The 6,533-nt window shown below is 42.8% G+C and overlaps 1 pseudogene; it reads left to right on the forward strand.

The window, feature by feature from the left end:
• The first annotated feature begins 256 nt into the window (after window positions 1-256).
• Window positions 257-517, forward strand: LOC107514984 (annotated as a pseudogene).
• The last annotated feature ends 6,016 nt before the right edge of the window (window positions 518-6,533 follow it).

The following is a 6,533-nucleotide window of genomic DNA, read 5'->3' on the forward strand; positions in this document are numbered from 1 at the left end:
CATTGGCTAGGTAGAGGGTCAGGGGAGGGAGGGTACAATTCAGGGGATCATTTTATAATCTATATAGATATCTAACCAATATAAATATAAATATAGAAGAGGAGATTAGACAATGAGTGGGAAAGCTACAAACATTATTCTCATGACTTGCACATATTATTTCATTTAAGCATTCATAATAGCCCTGCAAGATGGGTACTGTTACTGTCACATTGAGCTGCGAGCTGCTTCAGGGGAGTCTTTAGGAGTCAACAATATGGCAGGAGACATCAAAAGCAAAATCAAGAACTACTAGACTGCCCCTTTTGACAGCCACTTCTCCAGCCAGGACCAGACCAGGAACTGCTGGCAGAACTACGTGGACTTCCACAGCTGTGAGAAGACAAAGACTGCTAAAGGGGGTGATATCTCCATGTGCAAATAATAGCAGCATATGTACAAATCCCTCTGTCCCATGTCCTGGGTGTCAGCCTGGGACAACCATCGGAGAGAAGGCACATTTCCTGGGAAGATCTGAACTGGCTCCACCCTGCCTCTATCCTTTCCTCTATCCTTCTCCCAGGAGGTAAACAGGGACTTGGGTGCAACCCATCCCAGGATCCTGAATCACGGCTTATCTAATAATAAGTATTTGTTTAAAATGTAAAAAATTTTTTAAAAGATGGGTACTGTTACACCCATTTTGTAGAACAAGCTCAGAAAGTTCCCTTGCCTAGCACAGCACACTGAGTAAATGGACCAGACCCAAAGGCAGGGGTTCAACTACAGTGCACACTGCTCATTATGGCAGCTCTCTGGCAGAGGCCAGATATACAAAGAGGCCCACACCAAGACACTTCATAATTAAAAGCAGCCAAGGGCAGGGCAGAGAACAGTACAGATGCTTGTTCGAATGTAGATTCCCAGGCCACTTGCTCGATATATGACCTAGAATCTCTGAGGATGGGGCCAAGAAATCTGAATTTTAACAATATACTGGCAATTGTTTTGTAAATCATAAACTCCACCATCACACACACACACACACACACACACACACACACACACGCCTACACACTTCAAGCCCTCTTATGCACTGAGGGTAAAGATCAACAACCTCAACTTTATTACCACCTCCCACCCTGCTCCACACCCCTTAGAATCCGCTGGGCCCTAAAAAGCCAGATGGTGGCCAGTTTCTGAACTCATATTGTTTGTCATACCCCCCGTACCTTTGCATCATTTTTCTCTCTGCCAGAGTATTCTTCCTACTCTTATACCCCAACTCATTCACCTTGACACACACGTGCACATCCTGCACTAAGCAAGCCATATGCATAGATTCTGAACACAAGATTGTCTAGAATTATGCCTGGCTCACTACAATATTTCCAACCTTTCCTAGTGCCTCTGAGTCCAGGAACTGGCAGTCCTCAGCCTCACCAGGGCATACAGGATTGCTCCCTCCATCTCAAAACTTTTACATGACCCACATCTAGGTCCCCTCCCACCTTACTGAGAGGTTTCCCTCTTACTCCTTCACTCCTGCAAAGTGCTCCAAGCTCAGTCAGCTGTCCTGCCTCATGTCTATAATCCTCACTCCCCAGATAGACACATCTGGCTTTAAACACCACCTGCAATCTGAAAATTCCAAAGGACAGATCTCCAACCCAGGCCAGACTGACTTGCCCACAGCTCTCCTAGTTTCTCCATGTATCTAATGGCCATCTACAACTTTCTGCATCCAAATCCAAACTCCCAAGTCCCCTCCCCAAATCTACTAAGCCCCCATACTTCCTGCTTCAGCAAATAGCATCACCATCCACCTGGTTGCACATAACTCAAAACTAAAAGTCCCATTCAGTTCTTCCCTTACCCTCCAACCCAGGAGGACAAATCTAAGCCATCAGGAAATCATTTGGTCTTACCTTCACCATGCATTCCAAATCCATCCATCCTGGCCCACACCCACCACCACACACTGGACTGTGCTTGGCACATTCTTTCTCATTGCCTTTAACTGGCTAGTTCTTTTCAGTCTCTGGTCAAATGTCATCTCAGAGAGGCCTCCCCCAACCTTTTGTCTCAAAGAACTACGTTAAATGAGATGGCTTCCTCCTGGTTCTTGCATAGGGAATAGTGCTCCCTGAAGCTCCTACTGACTTGTCCATTTTCCAGCTCTTTCTACTAGGCAAACTCCACAAGAGCAGAAGCACACTCTGGGTAAGTCACCTATGTCATCCCACTATCTCCCAAGTGCCTGACTATAGACACTCAAATATTCATTGAAATAAACTCTTTAAAGTCTTTGCAAAAATTAACAATCTTTCCAGGACATCCTTCATCACTTTTCTTTTTTTAATAAATAAAGAAGCCAAAGTAAGGTAACCTATAGATACAGCAGAACAAGTGAACAGGAGAGCTGGAATTTGAACCCAGAACAGCCAGAGGTCAGAGCCCAAGCTCCTTTGACCAAATGCCTTTTCACAAGGCCAGAACTGTGTCACCTGCATTGCTCTGGGGCTTAGGACTGTATCTAGTCTATTTTATAGATGGTATCAGCTATTTAGTGCTGCATAACAAATTGCCCAAAGTTTATTAGCTTAAAACAACATTTATCACCTCAGGTTCTGTGAGTCAGGAATTTAGGCTGATTTCTCTGCTTTAGGGTCTCTCAGAAGACTATAGTCAAGCTGTCAGCTGGGGAAGAATTTTCTTCAAAGCTCACTGTGTGATTGTTGGCAGGATTCAGTTCTTTAAAGACTGTTGAGTGGAGGACTTCAGTTTCCCCTTCATTTTCCCCCTGGCTGTTAGCCTAGAGGCAACCTGCAGTTCCTTGTCATCTGGGCCTCCCCAAAGTACAGCTCACAGGATGGCAGCTGACTTCATCAAAATAAGCAAGAGGAACCAGATAGAGTGGAAGCAAGACAGAAATAACAGTCTTTTTGTAATTATATTAGTCTGCAAGGGCTGCCATAACAAATACCACATACTGGAGGGCTTAAACAACAGAAATGTATGGTCTCACAGTCCTAGAGGCTGGAAGGTCAAGATCAAGGTGTCAGCCAGATTGGTTTCTTCTGAGGGCTGTGAAAGAATCTGTTCCCTGCCTCTTCTCTAGCTTCTGGTGCTGTGCTGACAATTTTTTTGCACTCCTCAACTCATTGATGAATCACCCCTATCTCTGCCTTCACCTTGGCATTCTCCATGGTTTGTCTCTGTATATTTTCCCTTTTTATAAGGACACTACTCATTGGATTAGAGACCACTCTGATAACCTCAGCTTAACTTGCTATGTGTACAAAGACTCTATTTCCAAGTACAGTCCCATTCTGCAGTACTGAGGGTTAATACTTTAATATATCTTTTGAAGGGAGGACACAATTTAACCCATAACAGTAACTTAATCTTATAAGTGACATCCCATCATTTTGTCTATTTATTAGAAGTGAGTCAACAGGTCCTGCCCATAACCAAAGGGCAGAGATTGCACATGGGCATGGATGTCAGGAAGTAGCAAGCACTGGAGCTATTTTAAAAGCTGTCTCCCCATCTCACACATGTTTATAAAAATTACTTAAATGAGTAGTCTACCATCTATTAAACTTCTGCTATAATTGTACATTTCTTCCCCCGCCCCAGGCTGTAGGCTACCTGGAAGCAGGGACCATGTCAGATCCATCGCTATAACATTCTTAGCATCTAACACTGGACCTGCCACATGACATGATAGGTACTCAGTCCATATTTATTGAATAAATGAATAAATAAGTGGATAAATGAGAATCAGATAATATTTCTCTCTTGAAGGGAACAATTACTTTTAAACTCTGCATTAGGAGAGCATCTCAATAGACCATTGCCATTATGTTTGGGATTAAATGCATTCTTCTTCAGGAAGCCCAATCTTAACTATTGATCAGAAAACTAAACACTTATTTATTTAAGTAGCTTTGCCTGCATACAAAGAATTCATGGGGCAAGTCAGATGTCTGATGAGTAATTTTCCTTGTCATTTAATAAGACCCCCAAGGTACATCTGTTTCAATCACCTTGATCAGAATTTAAAAACAACCTCACATATGCTTCCTGAGGCAGTATCTACTTGACACATGCACAGGGAGTGATTATATTGTCTTGTTCCATCCTCGAGAGAGATAAGTGGAGGACAACATGACTGGCAGCTTTAAATGTGCTTCTGAAAGAGGTAGGGGAAAGGGGAAGATCAGGGCAAACAGACTCCATAGAGAGGCTACAGGAGGCATGAGCAGGGCCCACATGGAGCTCTTCACTAGCAGAAGAAACAAGGGCCAAAGACAGAGCTTTGGGACCTTGTCCAATAGCAGGCCTGGTTCTTAGAATGGGAATTAGGTGATTGGTCTGCTCTTGACACTCATGGGAATCCCAGCATATTAATGCTAAAGAGACAATTTGTCAAAATAAACTATGTCGACAGAGCACACATGGAAAAGAATATCTGCATTATTCTGTAAAGGTGTAGACTGGGACTCAGGAGACATGTGTTTGCATCTGTTTCTGTCCCTTGCTAGCTGATCTATATGATCTAGAAAGATCTTACTGAGCCTCAGTCTCTCCAACTGTAAGATGGGGTGGATAACAGTCCTCAGAGTAAAGTGTTATGGACATTTAGGTATTATAATGTCTGTGAAAGAGCCCAGCACAGCATTCAGCTAAACGGTGGTTCTCAGAACATACTCAGTCAATCAGCTTCCTGTTGCATTAGTCAAATGTAGCCTCAGCTTGGGAAGCAGTTTCACAATGATTTCTAAAAAATAATTTTTTAGCTGAATTATTATAGAGATATCAGTGTGTCTATTCTGCACAGCTGTGTCATTAATTCTTGCTTTTGTGACTTCTTGAGCTATGTCCTTTTGTCACGTGTATGTGTGTGTCTGTGTCTCTGTGAGTGTTAGTATATATATGTACGTGTGTGAGAGCATTTACACCTGCACACATACACATGTATACTCAATTCCTGGGCCTCTAGCAATTATTACTGATATCAAAGACTTTGATAAAGTACTAACAACAGGGCAATTGATAGCCAGTCTCTAGGGGTTCTATTTAGTCCACTATGTGAAAAATCTCTTCTACTCAACCACGACTCATGGGGGATATAGTGCAATGTTTAAGAGCACGGATGTTTCCAAAGGACCTGAGTTCAAATTGCTGCTCTGCTACTCTTGGTGTGACCTATCCTCTGTGCCTTAGCTTCTATGTCTGCAAACTAGAGATAGTAATGAGCCCACCTTGTAGGGTTGTTACAAAGATTAAACGAATTAGGTTTTATTGTAAAGTTACAGCCCACAGGGGGATTTCCTTGTCCTAATGGGGCTGGGTTCTGCTTTGCTTGGCTGACTTTTGAGGTAGAGCACTGCTATCCTTTCAACATGCAGTCAGGGAGGACAATTTAATCTAGTACCCAATGCACAATTAATGCATGTTTGACAGATGAAATGAATTAATGAGTAAATGCAAAGAATTTACCTGCTGTAATGGAGTCTTTTGAGAAAGGGAATAAAAGACACTCTATGTGTTAAATCTTTTAATAGACAGATGCTGTCTAAGTATTTGGTAAGGAGGAAACTATTGACAATTGATCCCTTCTATCTTTTGGCTGGGCCTTTTAATGTTCTTATGCTAAGCAGGGCTGGACAGTTTGTGGAGAGAGTACAAGGGAAGCCCACTGGAAGCCTGACCACAAACTGGCTTTCTCATCATGGCCAAGATATATCTACACTCACCAAGATGCCTGCATGGCCCAAAGCCTGGAGCAGCCATTTCCTTCTGGCCACACCCAATGAAAAACTCTCTGAAAATGTCTCTTTCCTCATCTTGTCAAAATCGACCTTCTGTGTGACTGGAAGTTGTCAGTGTGATCTATAACCCCCAGGCAGGCCTGGAATATGAGCTAAATTGCCTGAGTCACTAGCGATGATAGAGTCATTCTGCAGGAAATTGGAAATCAATTCTTGTCATCACTGTACAGAATTCCTTTATCAAGAGTTCCAGCACACCATGTAGTGCAACCAAGAAGGACTTGAAGGCTGATACAGCAACAATAAGAGAAAGGGTGGTGTGTGTGTGTATGTGTATGTGTGCGTGCATGCGTGTCCAAAAACATATCAGCTTTCAAAGACAGTGCAAAGACTCCTCAAGCTGGCAGAAGACCTTGGCTTCCATAGATGGACATGTTGCATCCTAGGAAGGCTGAAGACTAAACACGATGCTTTTCCTGAGGCCTGTTGCAGGGCTTCCTTGGAAGAACACCTCTGTCTGCTCTGGATTAGTGGGAAACAGAGAATAGTACATTCATGTGCCACTTAAAGACAGGGATATGTTCTGAGATATGTGCTGTTAGGCAATTTTTTTCATTGTATGAACATCATAGACTATGTTTACGCAAACCTAAATAGTATGGCCTATTACACACCTAGGCTATGTGGTATAGCCTATTGTACCTAGCCTACAAACCTGTATAGCATGTTACTGTACTGAATACTGTAGGCAATTGTAATACAATGGTAAATGTT

Source organism: Rousettus aegyptiacus, unplaced genomic scaffold, assembly GCF_014176215.1.
Source record: "Rousettus aegyptiacus isolate mRouAeg1 unplaced genomic scaffold, mRouAeg1.p scaffold_m13_p_8, whole genome shotgun sequence".
Lineage (NCBI taxonomy): Eukaryota > Metazoa > Chordata > Mammalia > Chiroptera > Pteropodidae > Rousettus > Rousettus aegyptiacus.